Source organism: Balaenoptera ricei (assembly GCF_028023285.1).
Source record: "Balaenoptera ricei isolate mBalRic1 chromosome 7 unlocalized genomic scaffold, mBalRic1.hap2 SUPER_6_unloc_1, whole genome shotgun sequence".
Lineage (NCBI taxonomy): Eukaryota > Metazoa > Chordata > Mammalia > Artiodactyla > Balaenopteridae > Balaenoptera > Balaenoptera ricei.
In genome coordinates, this window is record NW_026777444.1 from 430,533 (window position 1) to 457,799 (window position 27,267).

The window sequence follows — 27,267 nt, forward strand, 5'->3', positions numbered from 1 at the left end:
ATCTCAGGGCCCAAAAGGAACAAGAGGCCTAACCAGATGGGGAGAACCCAGGACCCCTGCTGTCCAGCTCTATTCACCTGCTTTGGGGACCCAGGGCTGTGGGGCCCCAGACCCCGCTTATCCCCCGTGACGTGGCCCTGGTCCCCACGCCAGGTCTGCATCCACAAGGGAAGCCAGGTCCGCCCCCCGCTGTGCTAGCGGCCATCTCCAGCAGCCAGGCCCCCAGCCCCTTCCTGGGGGAACAGATCCACAGGTTAGCAAACACTGGCATCTCCCCCAGACCTGTCATTTGTTTTTTGGGTTTTTTTGCCTTTAAAAGATTTCTCTTCTTATTGCCTTGCCAGCATCTCCCTCCCATCCTCCCCATTGTTGGGAGTCAGCTGGGGAGGAAAGGGCTTTCCTCACAAGCCCTCGGTACCCCTCTGGAGCTCCGCAGGAGCTTTTATCACCTCAGCCCCTCTCTGCAGCCTGTACCCTCCAGGTCAGCCGCGCCTCCACCTTCATCACTCTGACCTTCCAGACCGCCAGGGCTGGAGCCGCGCCTTCTAGACAAGGATCCTGAGAGCGGCAACAGGGCGATCGCCATTGCTGAGCACCCGCCCCACACCGGGAACCTGGGTCTATGTTCACAAACCCCTGCCAAGGAGCCCCTTCCTTTCCCAGGTTTGCAGCTGAGACTTGAGGGGGTCAGGCAGTGCCCTCAGGGTCCAGCAGTACCTAAGTAGCAGAGCCGGAGCTGGACCCTGTCGCTGTCTGGATTCAAAGCCCTGGGTTTGTCCACTCTGTGAACAAAGTCTTCTAGGCTTATCCTCCCGTTTATCCTTGACAGGCAGAGCCTGCTATCACCATTCCCTTTCTACGCAGAAGAAAACGGAAGGTCAGAGAAACTGAGTGGCTCAGACCACACTGGGCCCTCTAGGCCAAGCCCTGAGCCTTTGCTTTGCAGGTCTTCCCGCTCTCCTGTTCTTTCAGGGACGAGGACTGCCCTGGATTCTGCCTTCCTTCCTTCCGTGTTATCTGAGTCCTATCTACTATCTATCTGTCTATCTATCAAATGACCATCCTGGGGTCATAAGGGATGAACAGCTGGATCTGTCTATCTATCCATCCTTCCCTCCATCCATCCATCCACCTACCAATCCGCCCACCTACCCGGTTATCCATCTATCTATCTATCTATCTATCTATCTATCTATCTATCTATCCGTCTATCTATCTATCATCTGTCTATCTATCTATCATCTGTCTATCTACCTATCTATCTGTCTATCATTTATCTCACAGCCCACGCTATGAAGGAACTCACAATCCAGTAACAAGGATGGGTGCCCGCATGCGCACACACACACACGAATACTCACAAACGTGCATTTTCAGATAACCGCTCATCTATATGTCCTGTTCAGGAGACTTTGACCTCGCACCCAGGGATAGTGAGTCAGAAGAGCTGCTTCAGCAGCCCGGTCCTGGTCCCTCCTCTGGCCAGACACAGCGCTGGACGCCAGGAGGACGGAGAAATGAAGCAGACAGCAGTCCAGCTCCCAAGGAGCTCCTGCCTTTAAGAGAGACTCTCAGATCTAAGCTGTTCAGGGTTTTGTGGGGGAGGGGCAGGCGGCAGGGCTGGGGCAGGGCCTGCCTTTCCCGGTGAGAGGCTGAGGATGCGTCTGCTCGTGAGATGGTCCAGGCCCGCCCTCCGTTTGCTCCGTTTGCTCCGTGGCTTGGGAAAGGGACACAGCATCTCTGGGCTGGGAGCATCCCTTCTGCAGAAGGACACGGTTTAGCAGCAGCTGCCACCGGAAGAGCTGGGGCTCCTGCACTGAGGGGGAGTTGGTCCCCTTGGCAGCCCAGCCATAACGCAGGCAGACAAGGCACTCTGTCCTTGTGCTGGAGCATCACCCAGCTTGCAGGAGTTTCCCCTCCAACGGGGAAGGGGGCCCAGTGTGGCCCTGTGTCCCCCTCTCCAGCTCGGGGCTGGAGGCCTGTAAATTTCCAGCTTCCTTCACCACCTGCTCGGCACCCTCTCTCCACCAGAAACAGGACCCAGCGCTTCTCCCACAGGAAAGGGGCTGTGGTTTCCAAGTCACTTTACCAACACCGAGGACTCTGGGTGTAGAGGGAGGAGCCAAGGGGTGAATGAGGAGGGGAAGCCCACTGGCCTCGGGCCTAGCTCAGACCCAGCATGTTTGCTTCCTGTGTTCGCTGGTCCGAGCAAGCCTCCGGCCGGCCTGGATCAAGGGCTGGGCAGCAGACACCTCTCTCCCACCCCCTGGGGGAAGGTGCTGCAGCCTCATTGCATGCACTTGGAGACAGGATGGAAGAAAGCTTTCGCCTGCTGTTTGCGATCTACCTGTGGTCACAGTGAGGGCTCTGGGCCAACACCCACCCTTGCTCCCGTGTGCCCAGAGGGTCAGGAGCCAGAGGTGCTACATGTGGGGTGGAGGGTAGGGTGGTCTGTGCCAGGTCCTGGTGGCCCCAATCACACTTTCCCAGACTGGAGTCAGCAGCTTCTTCTCGAGGATTAAGAAATGGTGTGTTTTCATGTTCACTTTAATCTAAAAATGCATGTAAACGTGTTCTGAGCCATCTGCATGGCCCTGAGTCCCACTAGGAATTTCACTGTACTCAGGTCTGTGTTTCTTCCCCATCCATGGTGCTGGGGGCCAAGCAGCAACATGGTGATGGCACTGGGGGACTGAAGGAAGGGATAGCCTGATGCCATCGGGGCACAGGGCACGCACGTGGCATCTCGGGCGTTCAGAAAGATGAGAGCAGAGGGAAACTGAGTTCTGATGTGGCCAAGGTGACCTGGGGGAACCTTCTCCCAGCAGCTGGAAGAGTTTCCCGTCATCAGTGGCGATTTCACATCTGCCGACGACATCACCTGCTGTCTTGAAGTCGTGCTGGGGGCAACGAGGCTGGGAGCAAACTCTGGGTGGGCAGTGAAGGTACCTGCTGAGGTGGAATCAATCTGTGAAGGAGGTTGAAAGTGGTGGGTGGGTCTCCAGAACATCTGAGTCCCCAACAGCCTGACCAGATGAGGACTTTGTTACTAACGACAGCCACCTTTGCCTGGTCCTGGGTGCCAGGCCACCACTGTTTAACCAACAACCCAGTGGAGGAAGTATTGCTATTTCCACTTAGCAGATGACGACTGGTTCAGAGAGGTTAAGTAAGCTGCTCAGAGCTGCACAGCATTCCAACCAGCCCTGTCCTCCTCTGCAGCCAGGACCCTTCCAGCCCCGCCTCGGCCTTCTCCTCTAGTCTTGGGGAGGGCGGCCCCACTCCTGAGACTTCTCAGGGTCACGTGAGAAACAAATGCATTTGCCCCACCTTGACCTTTGCCAGCCTGCCAGGCAACCCAGTTCATAATTAGGTAATTAAGTCTTTGAGTAAACACTGGAGAAGTCCAACCTGTTTTTTTCTTGCTTCAGGAAAACAAAGTCCCAGGAGCTTTCCAGTAAGTTCAGAGAGTTTCTGGCTTGGCGGTGAGTAAACAGGGACAAGCGGCTTCGGTCCTGTCCCCCCGCCGCCCCCCACCCCGCCTTCCGCCCAGTGCGCTGTCTGTTCTCCAGGGCGCGTGAGCCGTGCATGGTGAGGGCAGCTGGCTCCCTGGGGTCTGGTGCTTCTGGGAGTCCCCAGGCCAGGACGCCAGGATTTAGGAACGTCCGTGAGGGTGCGTGTGACCCTTCAGGCCGGGGCCCGCTGGCCAGCGTGGGGCTGGGGGCAGGCAAGGCCTGGGGCTTTGTGAGTTTCTGGATCCCCAGTGATGAGCACATGTTCAGACAAGGGTTTCTTGAGCAAAGTGTGTTGAAGATGCTTCACACTGAGCACCGTCCGGGGCTGTGAAAACCCTCCTGGGCTAAGACCTCGGACAGAAGAGATAGGGGCCCCTTCGGAGACCCTCCTCATCTGCCATCATTTCTTTTCATCGGAGACAGAGTCTGCCTCACCCCACGGAGTGCTCCTAAAGGGGGTCTGGGCACAGAGTGGCCAGGGCAGACAAGAGGGGGCGGGCATGAGAACACCAGGTCCTGGCGCAGGAGGAAGGGGCAGCAGGGGGGCCAGTGTCACCCCCCAGGACCGTTCAAGGCTGGCACTGCACGGAGCTCTCAGCCCGCAGGTTCATTCCAGGGCCGCGCTGGAGACATCGTAAGGGTCCGCTGAGAGCAGATTGGGCATCGTAAGGGTCCACTGAGAGCAGATTGGACATCTTAAGGGTCCGCTGAGAGCAGATTGGGGCAGGCTATGGAGGGTCCGCTGAGAGCAGATCGGGGCGGGCTGTGGCGTGGCCACCTGCCCCGTCTTCACCCCTCTGATGCTGCACGAGGGGCTGGCTTCTGGGCCCTACAGGGGTCTGTGCTCACTGTCCCTCACCTGGGGCACTTGCCACCCCAGGTTAAAATTGTCTACAGACTTACCTGTCTTCCCACCAGACTGTGGGCATCTTGAGGGCAAGCCCATGTGTGAAGTGGCCCTAAATCCTCACCATCAGGCCTGGCACCTGGAACGCAGGAGGGTCTTGGGATGCTCTGTGTGCGAACGTGTGAACATTGATGAAGGCATCTGTGCAAAGAGGGTGGGAGCAGCACCGACAGATGAATGGATGAGCTGTGGTACAAATGTACTGTGGAATATTATTCAGCCATTAAAAAAATGAAATAATGCCATTTGCAGCAACATGGGTGGACCTAGAGATGATCATACTAAGTGAAGTAAGTCAGACAGAGAAAGACAAATACCATATGATATCACTTATATGTGGAATCTAAAAAAGATACAAAAGAACTTATTTACAAAACAGAAACAGACTCACAGACATAGAAAACAAACTTATGGTTACCAAAAGGGCAAGGGGGGAGGGATAAATTAGGCTATGTGATTTCACTGTGGCTAGTGGATATTAGTGGAAGTGTGCAAATTCGGATGTGTTCTCATAGGGAAGGGGCAAACTCTTCTGTCAGTTCTTGCTTTATGAGAAAGGGGCTGGATGAAATGCAATGTGATAGCTGGAGCTCCAGCAGCCATATTGGATCATGAGAATCACTTTGAAGATGGAAATCACACGTGGTGGAGCAACGTTGGTCTGTGAGACCAGGGGGCACCACACAGGCCCTGGGCTGACTCCTTCTGGACTTCAAGAACATGAGGGAGAAAGAAGCTATCTTGTTTGAGCCCTTGCTACTCAAAGTGTGTCCCAAGGACCAGCAGCACTGGCATCTCCTGGGAGCTTGTTAGAAATGTATATCTTGTGTCCCACCCAGAACCGCTGAATCAACACCACAGGTTAATAAGATCCCTGAGTGATTTGTATGCCATTTAAAGTTTGAGAAACACTGGTGTAAGCCACTTTTATTGGCTGAACCTAATTCTGACTGGTCATGGCTGAGATGGCCTTGCTGATGGCCTTGCTTGAGTTCCCCATTATTTAAGGGTATTGAGGCAATGGCTTCTGGGAAAGCCACCCATGAGTAATGGGGACCTGTTCTCATCCTGATGTTGCTGGGAGAGCTCTGTGTGAAGAGTGGGCCTGTCCAGAGTACCGGGAAATATCAGAACTCCCAAGCCTGTGTGCGCATGTCTGTGCATACGCGTGTGTGTAGCTGTGAGTGGCCCCGTGTGCTTGCCTGTGTTTGCAGAGACGCTGGCGGGGCCAATGGACTGTGCTTACCCACTAGTTGTTGTTGCATCTGTCAGGAAAACAGAGGCAGACAAGAGCAGGGGTACATCCAGCCTATGGAGACATGATTAAAATCAGAGTGGCCCTGGGAATTCCCTTGTGGTCCAGTGGTTAGGACTCTGGGCTTCCACTGCAGAGGGCAAGGGCTCGATCCCTGGTCGGGGAACTAAGATCCCACAAGCCACATGGCATGGCCAAAGCCAAAAAATAAATAAATAAATACATAAATACGAAAATAAAATAAAAAAATAAAACCAGATAGGCCCTGTGGTATGTGCCTAAATGCAACCGTTCTGGGAATCAGGCACCTGGGAAGGTGCCATCGTGACAAACAGACCTGGGGTCCCAAGAAGAGAAGAAGCCAGCCTATCCTGAGGATGGAAGCCATGTGGGCTGAGGGCTGATGCCTGAGGCTCCCTTGTCCCCAGGCGTGGGACCAGCCACCTGCCTGCACAGACCGTGGGCGGTGGCATCCGGGTGGAGGGGGCTGACGTCAGGGCGAAGGTCCAGAGCACAGTTCATGAGGCCTGGCCCATGTTTCCCCTGTCACTCCGTGTCGTCTACAGCTTTCTTGCCCCTCCCTGGTCCCTCTCGGAAGAATTCCTTCACGCCTGAGAGCCAGGAGAGCGTCCAGTTCCGAGAAATGGGGGAGGTTTATTTTCTTGCTGCTGGAGGCTGTGCCCTGCCGTCACCTGCCCTCTCTAGGAAGGGAGGGCAGCAGCTGGGGAAGCAGAGGCAACATCACCTGACAGGCATCACTGCCGTGCCCGCCACCTGGCGGGGGTTCGTGAGCCAGTGTGCACTCTTTGCTGGACAAACATCCCCTGGACTCTGGCCCAGAAAAACACCGTGAAGCCAGGTGGGGAAGGCCCGCTGGCATCTGGACACCCTCCTGGGCAGGAAGGGAGTCAGACCTGTCAACAGTTACAAGAGTTTTCTGCTATAGAGGAAGTCGCTGTGTGACTTCGGGCAATGCACTTAACCTCTCTGTGCCTTGATGTCCTTATCTCGAAGATGAAGATGCTAATGTCTCTTTATAGAGTTAGGAGGAGGATAACATGAGTTAATATCTGATACCCTTATTACGCTCACGTCAGGGTCTGGGAGAGACCAGAGGAGGGGCCCCCCCCCATGCCGTGTGGTGAGGGGCACAGGGGAGGTGGTGCTTCACAGAGAGGCTGAGGATAAGTTGGGGTTTGCCCGGCAGAGACGGGGGAGGAGTATTTTGGACAGTACCGGCCAAGGCACCAAAGAAGAAAGCTGTGGAGGGGGAAGGGTTCAGTCGAGGCTGGAAGGGGTGGAGGGGGAGGCTGCAGCGGTGGGCGGGGCCTCGTCCGGAGCCTCCCAGACACGCAGGCCCATCCGGGAGCCCTCCGGCACCCCACCCGCACGAGCGCTCGGTTGGGACCATTCCCTGGTCCGGGCTGCTCGCTCCTGTGTTTTCTCAGGAAGCTCCTGAGGGCGCAGTCCTGCTGGCCCCTTGTGGTCGCATCCTCGGCCGCAGCCCGGGGCCTGGATGCAGGAGACCTCCCTGGAGTTTCGGCCAGCACATCCGTGAGTCTCATCCTGGGTACCGCCGTCCCCGGCCTGCTCCCCAAGTCACCCTGAAACTCATCCTTCTTCGGGGCTCGTTGCCCCTTGCATGAAGCCTTCGAGAAGACAGCTCCAGGCTCCCTGTTTGATGCCCCCCTCTCCTGTACGCACTCGGAGCCTGGGCGTGGCCTGGGCCGGCCTAGAGCCCGCTTGTGTGCGTCCTGCGGGGAGCGGAGGGCTGGGCCCGGAATGCGGCAGCCCTGCACCTCCATCCCACGCAGAGCTTCAAGACAGGAAGTGACGGGAGCCGCTGAGGACCACGTCTGACTTTCGCTGCAGCCCAACAGGCAGGCCAGCGCCCCTGCGCTGAAACGCGCGAAGCCGGGTTCCCACCCTCGGGCCTTGACTACAGGTGGCTGTGACCGCAGTGCCCGCGCTGACTGCTGGGCCCTACGTTTAGGGCCATCGGGCCCTGCAGCCTGGCCGGGTGCCAGAAGGAACGAGCGGAATCCTCCCAAGCCACCAGCCTCTGGCCTCGTCCTCTGCTTCCTAGGGAAAGTGCTAGGTGTGGTTTTCTCAAACCCAGCTCTGACGGACAGACGGACGACAAAGAGGACAAGGCTTAAAGAAGCAAGCCCTGGGCTGCAGACAGCGGTCCCGAAGGGCTAATTTGCTGGCCTGTGATGGACAGGCGCGCTCCGCGGTGAGCGCTGGGTGGTCCCAGGGCAGGGCTTCGCCATCTGGTCGCTGTCAGTGGGGTGGGAGTGCTGTCACTGAGCTCTGAGCCAGCATCCAGCATCTCCTCCTTTTCCTCTCTGCACCGGCCGCAGGCCTGGGGTCACAGCCAAGGCTAACAGGAGGGAATTGGGGCCTGCAGGTTTCCCTCTACAGAGGGCTTGTGGGAAACAGCGACCACCTGGGCGGGGCCGTGTTCCAGATCGCCGAGGGGGGAGTTACAAGGAAGAGGGTCGGTTTAGAGAGGTTTAACTCTACAACGCATGGCTGTGCGCGAGCAAGTTTTGTTGAATCTTTAACCACGTGGCAAGCGGATTGAGCAACTTTTGGTTAGTAGAAGGTTCTGGTTTCAACCTCCCATCCCAAACTCAATACATCTTACTCTGCTCCCCGCTCAGACTTGACGTCATAGCAGGGACACCCCAAAAGGGGTCTCTTCTGAGACATACACTCCCTCTCGCCTCACCCCAGCCTGGCTTCTGGACGTGGCCACCCTCAGGGTGAGGCCAGGAGAGGAGGACGAGGGAAGATGTCCCTGGTTTCTGCAGCTGGCAGGGAGCTGACGTGGTGGTCACACACCCAGTGCGAGGGTGTTTCCCGAGGACCGTTTCCCCTTCACGCGGACCCCTCCCTTATTACAGGACTTGGTCCCGAGATCAGGGAGTCCAGGAAATGCCATGATCTGCCACCTGCAAGGTGAGGGACCAGAGAGTGGAGTTCAGCCCGAGCTAGAAGGACTGCGGGCCAGGGGCGCCCGCGGTGGAGCTCGCCGTCTGAGGCTGAAGCCCTGTGAACCTATTACAGGGGGTGAGGTGCTGATGCTGTAAGGCCAGGGTCCACGGCCCTGAGAACCCAGGGAGCCGATGTGGAGGGCAGGAGAAGATGGTCCCAGCTCAAGCAGAAAGAGCAGATTCACCCCTCCCCCATCTTTGTGTTCTATGCAGGCCCTCTGAGGATCAGGTGATGCCCACCCGCGTGGGTGAGAGTGGTCTTCACTTGGGTCAACTGATTCAAATGCTAATCTCTTCTAGAAACACCCTCCCAGACACACCCAGAAATAATGTTTTTAACAGCTCTCTGGGCATCCCTTAGTGCAGTCAAATTGATGTGTAAAATCAACCGTGGCAGGAGGCCATCCTTTTCTCCATGGGGAGGGGAGGGAAGAACATTCCATCGCAAAACCCTTTCCTCCCACCAAATCCACAAGCCTCGCGCCCGCTCCCCTCCCCCGGCCCGGCCCTCCCCATAGGACTGGGCTGAGCAGGGGCTGGCACTTGACTGGAGCAGGCCTAGGCCTTGGGCCTCCCCGTTAACCGTGGCAGCAGGGGTCTGGCCACTGCTGTTGGCGGCTCTCTTGAAGTCGTGGCGTGGGCCCTGGGCCCCCACCCCTGAGCCACAGGAAATGTCCCCTTGGCCACAGTACTCACCAGAGTTGCCCAGCGGCTGAGCAAGAAGCCACAGAAAGGACCGTGGACAGTTGATTTTGCATTATACCCGGGGAAGCAAACTTTTCAAAGAACTTTCACAAACCCTTTCTCTTTTGATCTTCCTAATAGCCTGGTGAGATAAAGCATAGGAGCTAGCACCAGTCATTTGTAGATTTAAGCAGTTAATTAGCATGTCTGCACTTCAGTTCCCTCATCTGGAATATTGGGGATGATTGAATCTACCTCACAGGGCCGCAGAGAGCATTAAGTTTAAAAAGTATGCGAAGTGCTTAGCTTGAATCCTCCAAACGCACAGTCTAGAGCTGGGCAGGCCTGGGTAGGAGACAGCCAAAGAGGCGGGGGAGCAGGAAGGGGTGGCCAGGGGCAGGGTGGGCTCAATCCTACCCTGTTGGGGCTTCCCTGGTGGCGTAGTGGTTGAGAATCCGCCTGCCAATTCAGGGGACACGGGTTCGAGCCCCGGTCCGGGAAGATCCCACATGCTGCGGAGCAACTGAGCCCGTGCGCCACAACTACTGAGCCTGTGCTCTAGAGCCCGCGAGCCACGGCTGCCGAGCCAGCACGCCTAGAGCCTGTGCTCCGCGGCAAGAGAAGCCACCGCAATGAGAAGCCCGTGCACCCCAGCAGAGAGTAGCGCCCGCTCGCCGCAACTAGAGAAAGCCCGTGCATCAACAAAGACCCAACGCAGCCAAAAATAAAATAAATTTTAAAATCCTGCACTGTCACTTAGCAGCTGTATGCTCTCAGTCAAGTCGCTTACATCCTTGAGATATTTGTTTCCACTTCTGCAAAGTGGGCATACCAGCAGCACTGATCTCAAACCTGCATCCCCGTCACTTTACCCGTGTCACCAAAGGAGAATGCCATCCACCAGCTGCTCTTGACAAAACCAGGGAATCATCTCTGAAATCTCCTCTTCCTCAGACTCCAGGGCACACTATCAGTGTGTTTTGTGGGCTCTATTTCTAAGCACCTATCAAGCCTTGGGCTTTACATTGGGGGTACCCCAGGGCCTTCCCGGAGATGCGGGTCCAATGTGTGTCCCAAGCAGCTGAAAGCAGCTCTCTTCTCTGGCTGGTGACAGAAGCCTGAACTCAGTGGTGGCCACCATTGAAACGCCAGAAGCTCCCAGTAAAATTCTGAAGTGAGTCTGTTACACAGGAACCCTCCCTTAATTTTGTTCTCTAAGAGGCACCTCTTAGACCAGAAACACATTGGTAAGGGGCGTGCTAGCATCTTTGGAAAGTGCTGTGATGCTTGTTCTCTGAAGACCAGGGATGCGGTCAGAGATGGTGTGGCTGAACAGGCACTGACTTCAAGGATGGAGGAGCCTGCGGGGCAGAGGCCGGGCAGTGGCACTGGACCATCAGAGGCAATGGGCGTGGTCACCCTTGGAGAGGGTGGGGCTGGCATGATGGTCGTCTGACCTGCAGGGATCTTGGTTGTGGCTTTGATTTCGGGGACCTTAGGCTGAAATAGACAGGTAGTCTGCTAACAGCCTCTCGGACCTGGCTTGGGCCATCAGGACAGAGAGACATGGCCTCTTAACCGATCAATCCCTAGACCTGATTCAATGCACAGACCCAGAATCAATGGAAAGAATCCATCACCCTTAAAGCAGGACCTTGCAGGAATGTGAATCTGCCTCCTGACCTCCCACAAAGTGACCCGGGTCATTGGCCGGGTAATTCTGCACTGGAGAAATGGCTATTGAACATTGGCTCTGAGCTGAGACTGATTCCTGGAAACTCAAAACATCACTGTGGCCTACCAGCTAGAGGATTTTGCGGCTAAGGTGATAATTGGAGTTTTGACTCAAATCCACCTCAGTGAAGGCAATGGGAACCAGAATCTACCCCATGTTTATTTGCCAAGGTTTTGAGTGACTAATTTGATTGGACATGCTTGGAAATTGACAGAATCTCCACACGGACTCCTTGGTTTGTGGAATAGTGACAATTATAGTAAGGAAGGGCCATGGGGAAGCTTCCAGAATTCCACCTCCCTATCAAAGCTATCAGCCCCATGCAATGCCACATCCTTGAAGAATTTCAGATATTTGTGCCAACGTGGAACATTTGAGAAAAATTCAGTGAAGTGATTTCAATTACACTCTCATACAGCTTACCTGTTTAGTTGGTACAGAACACATCCATCTTGGAGAATACAGATCATGTAAGCTTATCCAAGTGGTCATTTCAATTTCAGCTGTTATTTTAGATGAGCTATTTTGACAGGCATCAGAGCTGGTAAACCTTTTCCTTTTTGCAGTCCCTCTGAGCATAAAGGCATCAGGAATTCAGTAGAGTTCACCTGAAAAGGATCGCGGTGCATCTTCACCACCTGCTGTCTGGATTACATCAGTCTCCTGGCTCTGTGGAACAATTCACTCTAATGCTCTCATCACCCCACACGATACAACGCTAGTGTACTGCCTTGCTGACCTCAAGCCCACAGGTCACGGGGGGTAGAAAGTAACAGGTACTTAAATGCTTTTGCAAGACATACATGCGCTACAGGATCAGCAATAAATCCCGTTAAAATTCAGGCTACCTCACTGAAGTTTCTGGATTCTGGTGGTCTCGGACATATTGAGATACTCCCTCGAAAGTGAAGGAGAAATTGATTCACTATATCCTCTACTACAAAGAAGGAGGCATGATGCTTTGTAAACTCCTTTGGGCTTTGGAAGGAACGTGGAAAGAACCAAATGTTATGTTTGGTTGTGCTCTTCTGATTCATTTACTGAGTGAGCTGTAAGGCTCCCAGTTCTGGGTGGGGCTCAGACCAAGAGAAGCTCTTAAGCTGGTCCAGGCTCTAATGGAAGCAGCTCTGTACTTTGGGCCTAATAACCCAATAGATCCAATGGTGCCAAGTTGCTTTAGTAGATCATTGATTGGAGAATCGGCAGAAACCCTAAGATTTTGGAACAAGGCTTATGATCTGTTTAGCAAGCAACTCTTCTCGTTTTGACAAGGAGCCCTTGGCGTTACCCTGGGCCTGTTAGAGAAATGGTACACCCGACTGGAAGATGTCAGAAGGTCATGCAGCTTGTGCTTCCCTGGTTAGCTGGGTGTTATCTGCTCCACCAAGCCATAAAATTGAGCATGGCCTGCAAATTCCATCACTTCTTTAAAGGGGTATAGACAATGAAGTATCACCTCACACTGGTCAGAATGCCCATCATCAAAAAGTCCACAAACAACAAGTGCTGGAGAGGGTGTGGAGAAAAGGGAACCCTCCTACACTGTTGGTGGGAATGTAAATTGGTGAAGCCACTATGGAGAACAGTAGGAGGTTCCTTAAAAAGCTAAAAATAGAGCTCCTATATGACCCAGCAATGCCACTCCTGAGCATATATCTGGAGAAAACTATAATCTGAAAAGATAACATGCACCCCAATGTTCATTGCAGCACTATTTACAATAGCCAAGATATGGAAGCAACTTAAATGTCCATCAGCAGAGGAATGGATAAAGAAGATGTGGTACATATATACAACAGAATACTACTCAGCCATAAAAAAGAATGAAATAATGCCATTTGCAGAAGCATGAATGGATAGAGATAATCATACTAAGTCAGAAAGAGACAAATACCATATGATATCACTTACATGTGGAATCTAATTTTAAAAAATGATACAAATGAACTTATTTACAAAACAGAAGCAGACTTATAGATATCAAAAACAAACTTTATGGTTATGAAAGGGTAAATGTGGGTTGGGGGGGAGGGACAAATAAGGACCTTGGGATGAATATACACCTGCTACTATATATAAGACAGATAACCAACAAGGACCAACTGTATAGCACAGGGAACTCTACTCAATATTCTGTGATAACCTATATGAGGAAAGAACCTAAAAAAGAATGAATTTGTGTATATGTATAACTGAATCACTTTGCTGTACACCTGAAACCAACACAACATTGTAAACCAACGATACTCCAATAAAATTTTTTTTAAAGGGGGGTATAGACCAGACGGGTCCACGCAATTCCTGAAGATCAGTGGTGTACCTAGTGTATTTGATACCCAGAGTCAGAGGTGTACTGGTATGTATTTAACAACCAACTCTCTTGGCGGTGTGAGGGAGCCCTGATTTATCGTGTTTGCATTTCCCTGGTGTAAATACTACCACTGTGGCTGATTTCAAGCTACCAACAGGATGTCACTGAACACAGAGCAGGAAAGAGATTTCACTGTTGGCTCCCATTAGCCAACACGAGCTGGGCCCAGCATCCTGACACTCGGAGTGGATCCTTCTTTCAAATCCCCTTCCTCTATGCAGTAAGATTATTTTCAGAAAATAATCAGGAAATGAAATGAATAGTAACGGCCAGAAAGGAAGCACAGACAGTGAAACAAAGTTTTCTTGTAATCATGCTGGTAAATATTTTTTAAATAAAAAATAAAATGAATTTACAGTGCAAAAAGAGGAGAAAATGATAGGACATATGGTTTCTGGGTCAGAATTTAAGGAGCTTAGAAGTGCCCACTTCATCCTAATAAGTAAAAAGGCTGAACACACTAAAAAATCAACTACAAATTGCAGGGAGACCCACTCAGGGGGAGGTGGCGGTGGGGAGCACATTTCTGTGAGTTTTTCCTCCAGAGTTCCACCAGGTCCTCAGAGAAAAACCCTTTCCTGCTTCCAGCAGGGGGAAGGGAAAAGAACCATTCTGAAATACTCTAGAGCATTCTGGTTTTCTTTTTTTAAAAAAATTTCATCTTACGTTGGAGTATCGTTGATGAACACTGTTGTGTTAGTTACAGGTGTACAGCAAAGTGAACCAGTCATACGTACGCAAGTATCTATACTTTTCCCATTTAGGTCATTACAGAATATTGACTAGAGTTCCCTGTGCTGTACAGTAGGTCCTTGTTGGTTATCCATTTTATTTTTTTAATAATATTTATTTATTTATTTTGGCTGTGCCGGGTCTTAGTTGCGGCATGCGGGATCTTTGTTGCGGCACGCGGACTTTTTAGTTGCAGCAGGCATATGGGATCTAGTTCCTCGACCAGGGATGGAACCCGGGCCCCCTGCGTTCTCAGTGTGGAGTCAACCCACTGGACCACCAGGGAAGTCCCCTGGTTATCTATTTTAAACATAGCAGTGTGTGCGTGTCAATCCCAGACTCCCAAACTCCCAAGAGCCCCCCACCCTTGTTCTTCTCAATAAGACCTGCCCTCAGGAGAGACTATTTTACCACAGCCTAAGCTTCTGCAGTTTTCTCAGCACCTAACAGATGTGGGAGACAGGAAAGGAGTAGAAAAGTAACGGATTCATACTTTTAAGTCACATCAGTGAATTTTCTTTTTTTTTAAATTAATTTTATTGAAGTATAGTTGATTTACAGTGTTGTGTTAATTTCTGCTGTACAGAAAAGTGATTCAGTTATATATATATATATATATATGTATGTGTGTATATATATATATATATATATACATATACACATTCTTTTTCATATTCTTTTCTATTATGGTTTATCACAGAATATTGAATATAGTTCCCTGTGCTACAGAGTAGGACCTTGTTTATCCATTCTCTATATAATAGTTTGCATCTGCTAACCCCAAACTCCCACATCAGTGGGTTTTCTATTTTTTTGAAAAAGGGAAAATACTTTTATCTAAATATTGGTCAGTCACAGTAGTGAAGAACATTACAGTTTCTGATTTTGAGCCTTAGCTTCTGCAAGTTCGTCAATGATTTCATCAGAATTGACTTTCTTTGAATATTAATGTTCAGTGGACAGTATGGTGAGATTTGACAATCTTTGTTCATAGTTGATCAAAGAACACTTTTTGCTCATCTTAACTCCAAAAACTGTCTTACACGTGAAGCAACATATATACAGATCATTTTTGTACAAACAGTTTTAGTGGTACACAGCCACACACATTTATTTACATTTTATTTATAGCTGCTTTTATGCTGTAACAGCAGAGTTGAGTAGTTGGGACAGATTATATTGCCTTCAAGCCTCAAATATTTATTATCTGGCCCTTTAAGAAAAAGTTGGCCAGCCCTGACCCGAAGGATTGAAAAGAAAGTGTAATAGTATTATATTTAAAGTGTATAAAATTTGAATATATTTCCATCAAAAAATCTGAATTATGATAAATATAAGGACAAAAAAGTTTGTTTCATGTTTTCAGAAAAGTATTTTTTCTCTAAAAAATTCAAAAGGATCTATTACAATTGTGTGTGTGTATGTGTGTGTGTGTGTGTGTGTGTTTCATATGTAGGCCTCTGAAGCATGGAACCCAGGGCTGTGGCCCCTCTTGCTGGGTCTAAGGCACCTGGTCTGGCAATTGTCCTATGACCCATAGGCTGTTTGTTGGCTGTCATGACTGTCATGTGGGACCCGACTGCAGGAAAAGATCGAAGAAAGGGCAGACGTTTAACCCATGCTACCCAATCATGTTCTCTCTCTCTCAAAAAAAAAAAAAAAAAAATTAGTTTTTTGGAAATTTAATCAAGGGACCAGAAACCAAATCAAGTTAATGACAGAGCTCTGGACGGAAGGCCATGAACTTCCACCTTTGGGGTCCTCAGAGCTGTCCCAGACATTCCTGGATTCTGTCCTTCGGGTCTTCCTTTTGGGATTTCTAGTTCCTTCCTTTCTAGATTCCACCAGGCCTCCCAGCATCCTTCTAATGGATTCTTTTTTTCTTTTGCTGGTTTGGTCTGTGTTACTTGAAATCAAAAGAACTCTAACACATCCCATGTGAGGGATGATCTGCGTGCCCAGATTGTATGACTCAGGGATAAACCAGCCGGGTAGAGTCAGATAGAGCTGAAATTGTGTCCTGGCTGTAACCACCTACCTGTGGTGTGACCTTGAGCAAGTTACCTAACCTCTCTGAGCCTCAGCTTCTCCCTCTGTAAAACAGCACCATTCCTCTGAAGGCACCGCCAACCTGTGGAGCATCTTTGTAAGAATGAGAGAAACGCCCCTCTGGGCACAGGGCTTGATCACGCCCCCCAGCTGGGCATTTTGGTGCAGTGCCCAGTCTGTATATCGAGGAGTGGTACCCTGGGTGCCGTGGACCCTTCATAAAGTCCACAGATCCCCTGTGCGCACTAGCCAAGTCTCCCTTTCCCCCCCCTCCCCCCACCCTGTCTCAGCCCAACCACAAACAGCAGAGAAACCAACACGCAAGATGTGTTAGGACAGAAGGAATGAAATAATTATGGAGAGGAACGCCACATGAAGTCTCCTAACAGCTGGGCTAGATTCCATGTCACGCTGACCCTCCTATCTGTCCGTGTGCCTTTGGGCCCTTGGGAGAAAGTGAACGGGTGCTCGCCGATCCTTTCAACCCTGAATGCATTCACGTGGCCAGCTTTGGTGAACACCTGTGTCCAGGCTGGTTCTGCCGGCTGGCGGGAAGCCCAGCTACCTGAGCGCTCTGGGGGGCACCCCTATGGAGAGGAGGTCTGCCTGTGGGACGTTTATTGGGAGCGCCCTGGGGGCTGCACCCCTATGGAGAGGAGGTCTGCCTGTGGGATGTTTATTGGGAGCGCCCTGGGGGCGCACCCCTATGGAGAGGAGGTCTGCCTGTGGGATGTTTATTGGGAGCGCCCTGGTGGCTGCACCCCTATGGAGAGGAGGTCTGCCTGTGGGACGTTTATTGGGAGCGCCCTGGGGGCGCACCCCTATGGAGAGGAGGTCTGCCTGTGGGACGTTTATTGGGAGCGCCCTGGGGGCGCACCCCTATGGAGAGGAGGTCTGCCTGTGGGACGTTTATTGGGAGCGCCCTGGGGGCTGCACCCCTATGGAGAGGAGGTCTGCCTGTGGGACGTTTATTGGGAGCGCCCTGGGGGCTGCACCCCTAATGAGAGGAGGTCTGCCTGTGGGACGTTTATTGGGAGCGCCCTGGGGGCTGCACCCCTAATGAGAGGAGGTCTGCCTGTGGGACGTTTATTGGGAGCGCTCTGGTGGCTGCACCCCTATGGAGAGGAGGTCTGCCTGTGGGACGTTTATTGGGAGCGCCCTGGGGGCTGCACCCCTAATGAGAGGAGGTCTGCCTGTGGGATGTTTATTGGGAGCGCTCTGGGGGCTGCACCCCTATGGAGAGGAGGTCTGCCTGTGGGACGTTTATTGGGAGCGCCCTGGGGGCTGCACCCCTAATGAGAGGAGGTCTGCCTGTGGGACGTTTATTGGGAGCGCCCTGGGGGCTGCACCCCTATGGAGAGGAGGTCTGCCTGTGGGATGTTTATTGGGAGCGCCCTGGGGGCTGCACCCCTATGGAGAGGAGGTCTGCCTGTGGGATGTTTATTGGGAGCGCTCTGGGGGCGCAGCCCTATGGAGAGGAGGTCTGCCTGTGGGACGTTTATTGGGAGCGCTCTGGGGGCTGCACCCCTATGGAGAGGAGGTCTGCCTGTGGGATGTTTATTGGGAGTGCCCTGGGGGCGCAGCCCTATGGAGAGGAGGTCTGCCTGTGGGACGTTTATTGGGAGCGCCCTGGGGGCTGCACCCCTATGGAGAGGAGGTCTGCCTGTGGGACGTTTATTGGGAGCGCCCTGGGGGCTGCACCCCTATGGAGAGGAGGTCTGCCTGTGGGATGTTTATTGGGAGCGCTCTGGGGGCGCAGCCCTATGGAGAGGAGGTCTGCCTGTGGGACGTTTATTGGGAGCGCCCTGGGGGCTGCACCCCTATGGAGAGGAGGTCTGCCTGTGGGACGTTTATTGGGAGCGCCCTGGGGGCTGCACCCCTATGGAGAGGAGGTCTGCCTGTGGGATGTTTATTGGGAGCGCCCTGGGCTGCACCCCTATGGAGAGGAGGTCTGCCTGTGGGACGTTTATTGGGAGCGCTCTGGGGGCGCAGCCCTATGGAGAGGAGGTCTGCCTGTGGGACGTTTATTGGGAGCGCTCTGGGGGCGCAGCCCTATGGAGAGGAGGTCTGCCTGTGGGACGTTTATTGGGAGCGCTCTGGGGGCGCAGCCCTATGGAGAGGAGGTCTGCCTGTGGGACGTTTATTGGGAGCGCCCTGGGGGCTGCACCCCTATGGAGAGGAGGTCTGCCTGTGGGACGTTTACTGGGAGCGCCCTGGGGTGCACCCCTATGGAGAGGAGGTCTGCCTGTGGGACGTTTATTGGGAGCGCCCTGGGGGCTGCACCCCTATGGAGAGGAGGTCTGCCTGTGGGATGTTTATTGGGAGCGCTCTGGGGGCGCAGCCCTATGGAGAGGAGGTCTGCCTGTGGGATGTTTATTGGGAGCGCCCTGGGGGCTGCACCCCTAATGAGAGGAGGTCTGCCTGTGGGACGTTTATTGGGAGCGCCCTGGGGGCTGCACCCCTAATGAGAGGAGGTCTGCCTGTGGGACGTTTATTGGGAGCGCCCTGGGGACTGCACCCCTATGGAGAGGAGGTCTGCCTGTGGGACGTTTATTGGGAGCGCCCTGGGGGCTGCACCCCTAATGAGAGGAGGTCTGCCTGTGGGACGTTTATTGGGAGCGCCCTGGGGACTGCACCCCTATGGAGAGGAGGTCTGCCTGTGGGACGTTTATTGGGAGCGCCCTGGGGGCTGCACCCCTAATGAGAGGAGGTCTGCCTGTGGGACGTTTATTGGGAGCGCCCTGGGGACTGCACCCCTATGGAGAGGAGGTCTGCCTGTGGGATGTTTATTGGGAGCGCCCTGGGGGCTGCACCCCTATGGAGAGGAGGTCTGCCTGTGGGATGTTTATTGGGAGCGCCCTGGGGGCTGCACCCCTATGGAGAGGAGGTCTGCCTGTGGGATGTTTATTGGGAGCGCTCTGGGGGCGCAGCCCTATGGAGAGGAGGTCTGCCTGTGGGACGTTTATTGGGAGCGCCCTGGGGGGCTGCACCCCTATGGAGAGGAGGTCTGCCTGTGGGACGTTTACTGGGAGCGCCCTGGGGGCTGCACCCCTATGGAGAGGAGGTCTGCCTGTGGGACGTTTATTGGGAGCGCCCTGGGGGCTGCACCCCTATGGAGAGGAGGTCTGCCTGTGGGACGTTTACTGGGAGCGCCCTGGGGGCTGCACCCCTATGGAGAGGAGGTCTGCCTGTGGGACGTTTATTGGGAGCGCCCTGGGGGCTGCACTCCTATGGAGAGGAGGTCTGCCTGTGGGACGTTTACTGGGAGCGCCCTGAGGGCTGCACCCCTATGGAGAGGAGGTCTGCCTGTGGGATGTTTACTGGGAGCGCCCTGGGGGCTGCACCCCTATGGAGAGGAGGTCTGCTTGTGGGATGTTTATTGGGAGCGCTCTGGGGTGCACCCCTATGGAGAGGAGGTCTGCCTGTGGGACGTTTACTGGGAGCGCCCTGGGGGCTGCACCCCTATGGAGAGGAGGTCTGCCTGTTGGATGTTTACTGGGAGCGCCCTGGGGTGCACCCCTATGGACCGGCCGGGCAGACAGGGGTGGGCAGCTGCCAGGCAGCCTCCACAATGGCCTAGGCCCACCCCGAGGGGTCCCTGAGGTGCAACCCCAGCCGCTGTATTTCTGCGGCTGTCCATCACTCACGGCAGCAGTCTCGCTGAGGAAGGGGGCGTGTCCTCGGGGAGGGGGATCCTGCAGGGGGTTAAGGTAGAGAGAGGTGACTGCGGGCGGTGGGGGGGGGGGGGGTGAGTGGGGGGCGGAGGCACTCCCAGCGGCTGCAGGAGGCCTCCCTTCCTGAAGTGGGACCTAGCGAGGCATCCGCGAAGCCACCTTGTTCTCGTGCTTCTTTGCGCATCTCTCCTGAGGACCTCAGAGGAGGCGGGGTGATGGGCGGAACCGGATCCTGCATTGCTGGGTCCTCTACCCAAACGCCAGGACGGGGCAACAGAACCTGCCCTCAACTCTGATGGGGCGCGGGCACAAGCCACGGGCAGGAGTGGTTGTTGTGAGCCCAGGGCTTCCTGGGGGATGGGGATCTCGGAAAGGCCTGGAGGGTGCTGATGAATTTGGAAGAGGAGCAGTTATTTAGGAGAAGGAGGACACGATCCGTGAGGCAGGCTGGGATGAGAGCAGTGGGTCCAGGGGCTCAGTGGGGTCCTTCCATAACAGGAAGCCCTGCCCCCTCCTCCAGGGAGGCCTCCAGCTTCTGCCACCCAGGAGGGCTCGCTGCGGGCAGCAGAGGCCTAGCTCAGGAGGAAGGCCTGGGGACGATGAAGCCGCATCCCTCCCTGCTGGAGCATCCCTGCTGGAAGGGGTGCGGGAGGCCCTCCTGCCCTCCCCCTAGGGAGGCCCGTTGCTGTTGTAGGGATCCGAGGGGGTGGTAGGGCCACCGCTCAGGGATGGAGTGGGAAGGCCAGGAGGGCAGACACGGGGCGGGAGCCCAGCTGCGCTGGGGGCCGAGGGGTCCGGGAGAGCGGAGGGCCGCGGGGATTCGGGGCAGCCCCACCGGCGTCGTCTAGCGCAGGTTTTTCCACAGCGGAAGGCAGATCGGGATGGCGGGGAGCGCTGATTGCCTTTGGGGCCCCTCCGTGACTCAGAGCACCCTCCAGCTCGTTGAACCGGGGCCGTGCTGTGTGCCGTTCCCCCTGCGCTCTGGCGGGTGCATAATGAAGAAGGGATTTACCCCATATGTGGTGACTCCTTCACCCTGAACTCGCCCGCAGGCGGCTTCTCTGGAGCCCGGTGATGTGCAGCGGGACCGCAGCCTTTTCATGAGCTGCTTTACGCTCTCTCCCCACCCATCACTCCCCTTTTATGTGTAAGGAACGGAAGTTGTTCTCTAAATGGACTCAGGCTTTGAAAGGTTCAAGTCCTGACTTCTCTGCTCGTGGGACTCCGCCTTGGCCACCTGGTCTCCTCCAGCCGGGGACCTGGCTTTGCAGGCACGGATCCCAGGCCAGGGCGGAGCGGAGTTGGGGCGATCAGGACACGAGCCTCTGGTCCTTTGCTCCTCACCCCCCATGCCGGGAGCTGGCCGAAGGCAGAGGCAGCGTGGGGGGGGGGGGCCGGAGGGCTCGAAGACCCCGCCCCTCCCCAACCCCAGTGCCTCTGCCGTCTGCGACCGCACCCATTTTGTTCATTCCTTTGGGCTAAGGCACTTCTCCCAAATCTCTAGTAGCGCTGCAAATATTTATGATCTGGGCAACCCACAACACGTTACGGTGGGTTCACTTTTCAGCTGGGAGACCATCTCGGGCAATGGGACCCAGGAGGCTAAGTTTAGATGCAAGGAGAGGAGCCCCTCTTGGGAAATAGAGTGCGGGGGAGGGGAGGAGATGTCCGGGATTGAAAGCAAAGCTCCTGGGGCTGGGGGGTGGGGGGTTGGGCCTGGCCGGGGGAGCAGAGTGGGGGTGGGGCGTCCACCATGATTCCCCCAGGAAGAAGCTGGCTGCGAACGGTTTTGCGGCTTAGGCCGGGCGAGACTTCCAGTCTGGAGATGGCGGGGCTGGAGATCCGGAGAGAGACCCCGGCTGGAGATTCAGATCCAGGAGTTGTCCGCACAGGGGTGGGATTTAAAATCTTGAGCTGGCCCTTGACGGTCCTCGAGGGGGCCCAGGATGGGGGTGGGGAGGGGCTTTGGCCGGGCCTCACAGGTAGGCGTTGAGAGAGACGGAGGGCCTTGAGAGCTGACAGGGAGACACGCTGGAGTGAGCTCGAGGCAGGTTTTGTCCCTTTGGGATGATGGCTTTTCCCCAGAGTCAAGGGCTTAAGGAAAGGAGCAAAGCACAGAGCACCTATAGTGCTGCCTTCCAGACTGGTGGACCCAGAGGGGAAGGCTGGGGTTCCTGAGCAAGAGGGGAGCCCAGGGCTCATCCTTTTCACAGATCCAGACGGGAGGGGCACACGCCCATGGCAGAGACCAAGGCTGGCCATGTTCTGGTGGCTCAGGTCCCAGCAGGCACTGGGGCAGCCCCTCGCAATGGGGTACCAAGGATGCTGGAACTGGGTCTTGCCTTATCGGTCCAAGGGAGCACACGTCCTTCAGAAGGTCAGCTGCCCAACAAGTGCAGTGCCAGCGGGCTGGGCATCTTGGGGCTCTGGGCACCCCAGAGAGAGAGACTTTGTGTCCTTTCTGCTGATGGAGCCAAGTGGGCCAAGTCCTGCCTCGGTTATCTTTGACAAGAGAAGGTGTCAACTGGGCACAAGTGACTCCCCCGCCTCTGCGGATCCTCTGCAAATATATTGCTAAAAATCAGCCACAATCTTACGTTTCAACCATGGAGTTGGTAGCTAAATTCAAAGCATCGCATCACCACCAAGAGTGCATCAGCCAGCCTTGTTCGTGAGGCTTCAGCCAACTGAAGGGACAGCCTGGTGCCTTGGGAAAGAGTCTCATGAAAAGGAGGCGTTGCTGGAGGGGGCCTGAGTGGAGAGGACAACCTTGGGCGCCCTCCCAGTGCAGGACCAGCTCACCCACAGAGCATCCTGAGTGGTGTAACTGAACAGCCCAGGGCTGGGAGGATTCCTTTTTTTTTTTTTTTTTAATTTATTTTATTGAAGTCTAGTTGATTTACAAGGTTGCGTTAATTTCTGCTGTACAACAAAGTGACTCAGTTCTACATATATATACATTCTTTTTCATATTCTTTTCCATTATGTTTTATTACAGGATATTGAATATGGTTCCCTGTGCTGTACTGTAGGACCTTGTTGTTTATCCGTCCTATATACACTAGTTTGCATCTGCTAATCCCAAACTCCCAATACATCCCTCCCCCACCCTTCTCCCCCTTGGCAACCACAGGTCTGTTCTCTATGTCTGTGAGTCTGTTTCTGTTTCGCAGGTAAGTTTACTTGTGTCATATTTTAGATTCCACATATAAGTGATACCATATGGTATTTATCGTTCTCTTTCTGACTTGCTTCTCTTAGTATGATAATCTCTATGTCCATCCATGTTGCTGCAAATGGCATCATTCCGTTCTTTTTTATGGCTGAGTAGTATTCCATTGTATATATGTACCACATCTCATTTATCCATTCATGTGTCGGTGAACATTTAGGTTGTTTCCATATCTTGGCTATTGTGAGTAGTGCTGCTATGAACATAGGGGTACATGTATCGTTTTTACTTATAATTTTGTCTGGATATATAGGTCTGGGAGGATTCTAATATCAGTTCTGTCACTCACCCAAAGTGGGACTTTGGGCAATTCATTCAATTTCCTCATCTGTCAAATGGGCATGAAAATCCCCAGGTCGCCTGCCTTACACGGCTGTAAAGCGAATTAGATGGTCTCATCGATAAGAAACTAATCTGAAAATTAAAAAGAGCTTCAGCTTCCAGCTTTCCTCGACTCCTCCGCCTGAGTCCACCCTGAAATCTCTGAAGGCTGCAACATCATGGCCCGAATGGGGGCTGTTCTGTTGCCTTCCTGGGCTCCTCCAAAAGGTCAAATGACACTGCAGCTGGGAATTGGGAAGAGCCAGCCTTAGCTCAGCCCTGAGCTAAAAGCAGATGACAAGATGGGAAAACTGGCTCTAAAGGCATGTAAGTTCCTCCACGTGCCACCTCCCACTCAAGGGTCATTTGACTTTCCATCAACAGCGGCTAATGATGTGGGGAGATACGACCCCGGGTGGGGTGGGGGGGTGGGGTCCATTTCTGCCCCTTCCCGTGCTGCGGAGCCTCATGGCGGGCTGAGGGCCTTGGGAGTCTCTGGGAAGCTGCCCGCCTGTAAAGGGCCGAGAAGATTCTTCGGCAGGAAGTGGATGCAGTCTCAGAGGGTGGGGTTTTTCCCTCACTGACCATCCGGGGAGGCGCCTGTCTTTCCTGGGAGCATGGGAGGTGCCCACAGCTGCTTGGGCTGGGTGCTTCTGGAGAGGTGGGGGTCCCGGTTTCTGAGTCGAGGCCAACCCCATCAGCCAGAGTTCATTCCCTTCTGTAGGCGCTCCTTTGACAAAAGGTTTCTGGAGCCCAGCGCTCCACACCGGACAGCATCGGCCCAGAGGATCGGGCATCCAGTCTGATTCACAAGCTCCCTTGTCTGTTAATTTGCAGTTCTGGCTCTGGCGGGGGTCCCCACGCAGTTGTGCTGTCACCTGGGAGCCTAGGCGGTCAAGGGCTGCGTTTCCAGTCTTCCACACACCCATCGTGCGTGGGGCCTGTGGGACTCTGTGGTTTTTAAGGCCCCCCTTGTTCTCTCTGTCCTGGAGGCCAGTCCCTTCCTCAACAGCTGTCCACCTTACTGGTACGACTTGGATATGCTGGTGTCCATGCCTCCTCCACTTGTGGTTCAAGGGTAATCCCAACTATTCTCAGCCAAACATGGTAATCCCAACTCCTTGTCAGTGATTGGTGTAGAGTAAGCATGTGACACAATTCTGGCCAATAGGGTGCGAGAGGAAATGAGCTGGGGGAGGAGCTTCCGGGAGAGGTTTCCCACTGACTAAAGAGAGGCGTTAGAAGAGGTGCCTTCTCTCTGCCTCCGTGGTGTCTGTGTGCGATGCCTGGAACATTGGCAGCTGTGTTGAAACCATGAGGGGAGCTAGCATGAGGACAAAGCTCACACACTGAGGAACCGAGCTGAAACACGGAAAGAACCTGGGTCGATGTCACTGAATTGCTGAATTGATCAACCTGGTGCTGCCCTTCCTCAAGCCTTCTTGTTCTGTAAAATTTTCTTCAGTGCCTTTTCTGGTTGGTTTTTCCTGCTCCTTGCAGCGGAAGCATCCTTACTGATGGGGTCCCTGTCTCCATGTGCTTACAGCCTCTTTTGACCTCTTTGGGAGCCGTAGAGATTGGAATCAAGTGGTCTCATACTCTGAAAAAACTGAGCTAAAGCTGCCGAAGTGTCCAGGCTGCATTGCTGGATTTTCCCAAAGCTGTGTGCTTTGGTGACGGGGGTACTGAGCCCGAAGGCCTTCCCCAGAGGTGAGGTGAGCCCGTGTCCTCCGCACCCCTGGCCCCCAGGGCATGAGGGCTGGAGGTCTTCATGCTCATCCCTTGCGTGGGTGGGGGTCATCCCTCCGCTGCCGGCTCACACCGTGCCCCTCCCCCTCCAGGGCATCCACCCTCCAGGGGCCGCAGCTGTTGCCCACCCTCCAGAGCGCTGAGGGTCCTTGGGCTCTGCTGCCCCAGAGGAGTCTGTCCCGTCCCTGCCTTTCAGTCCGTGGCTGCTTTCACCCGAGGTCACTTCCAGCCTGGGAAGAGCAGGGCTTCCGGGAGCAGCGGGGTCAGGGCCTCAGGAACGTCTGGGCAGGAGCCCCCGGAGCTAAGCCGGACTTGGAGGGGCCTGGGGTGCGGGGGCCAGCCTGGAAGTAAGAAGAAGGCCATTTGCCAGGGCTGAGGTTCTGGGTCGGGGCCAGGCTGACAACAAAGGTGACCCCCGGTGCTGGGAGCTCCTGGGGGTGGGGGGGGAAAACCGTGTCCTTTTCATCTGAGCTGCCCTGTGCTGGAAAGTTCGGTAAGTGCTCAGGGGACGTGTGTCCAGTAGATGCAATCATTCATTCATTCAACAGAGACATTGTGCCATTTTGTGCTAAGCAAAGAGATACAGTGCTGAGTAGGACAAGCAAGGTTCCGGTCCTCTGGGTCCTACGACCAAGTTGTGGGGGGGGGGGGGGCGGACATAAACCAGGAACCGAATAACTGATTAAGCAGCCAGCTAACTAGCTAATAAGGAACGAGTATTTGTAGTTAGTAATGTGTACTACAAAGCATGACAGCCTGTGTATAGTGTGGGAAGGGAATACTGGAGAAGGTGGACGGGGGTCTAGGAAAGGCCTCACCAGGGCAGAGCCGGGAGGATGAGAGGAGGCCAGCCATCAAAACTCCGCAGGAGGGGTCCTGGGGGAAGAGGCGCCAGATCAAGGACCCCGGGGTGGGGTGAGGGGACCGGACAAGTTCAAGGCCAGGTGTCTGGGAACTTCTGGGGACGCCGGTGGAGTTGAGGCTGAAGAGGATGTTGATGAGCCAGCCTCCTCAGCCCTGTGGACCACGGTCAGGGGGTCTGGAGAGACAGCTGAATGGTTCTGAGTTCCAGAATGCTTGTGTGGAGCATCTGTATCCTTCTCTGCCTAAGGTTATCATTAGTCCCAGAGACCTAACCGGAAGTGCGTCTACATTCAGGGACAAAACGGCACCGATGCAGAAGAGGAGACCAGCGCAGGTCTGAGAGCAGGTAATAGCCAAGCTCTGAGGCATTTGCTTCCACACTCATGTGGACGTGACCTGTGATGTCCAGGGCTGCGGCTCTTCCTGCTTCGCCCTTCTACCCGCTCCCACCCACCCCTCACCTCAGTCTGTCGGCCAGAGCTTAGGTGGTTTTGCCCTGGAGCCCCTGCCACCCACCTCACCCCCAGTGCTCCTTCCACACGGCCCTCCTGGTGGGGGGAGATGGTGGACTCCGGCCAGGGACGACACCCAGCCCCGCCGTGGGAAGCCGGGCCGAGAAAGCTTGGCCCTGGGACGTTCCTGTCCCCGTGCTCCCTCCCTCCCAGGCCCCCCACCTGCCAAGCGCATCTGTGTCTGCCCAGGCCTGGGTTCCCGGACCTTGTGCATCTGGCCTGGCTCTCTTTCTCCAAATGACCCCTGGCCCAGGTACCCTGCTTGCCTCTGCTGCTGGCTGTACCCTTCCCTCCCGAGGATGGACAAGGATGGCATTAGGAGGCTTTGGTTTGGCACCTCTTAAGGACAAGAGTTAATAAAGAAATGGAAAGAGGCCCGGAGGTGAAGGCAGGCCTGGCTGGAATCTCAGCGTTCAGGCCCGTGGGACGTGGAGCCTTCCCTGAGCGACACGTCTCAGCACAGCCTGGTGTCATGAGCCCTTGGTGAACTGTGATACTGTCTTGATGTTGTGGGGTCGCTCCTTGCCTCCCCGCTTCTCTGAATCCCTGCCGCCTCTCCTGGGATAGCCCCCCTCTTCTCCCCTCCCCCACACTGAGGGTCTCCTTGCCCCTCCCTGCTGCCTCTCAGCATGGGCCTCGGGCCCAGCGCTAGGCCAGCCCTGACAGCT

General features: G+C 54.4%; 1 long non-coding RNA gene across 2 annotated transcripts; it reads left to right on the forward strand.

Annotated features, from left to right (window-relative positions):
* The first annotated feature begins 3,394 nt into the window (after nt 1-3,394).
* Nucleotides 3,395-27,267, forward strand: LOC132358191 (uncharacterized). Of its 2 annotated transcripts, none has more exons than XR_009500473.1 (4): nt 3,395-3,457; nt 25,021-25,184; nt 26,335-26,433; nt 26,853-27,267. It is a non-coding gene; the product is annotated as an uncharacterized LOC132358191 (long non-coding RNA). The 2 variants fall into 2 exon arrangements; XR_009500472.1 differs by having other exon boundaries at nt 3,422-3,485.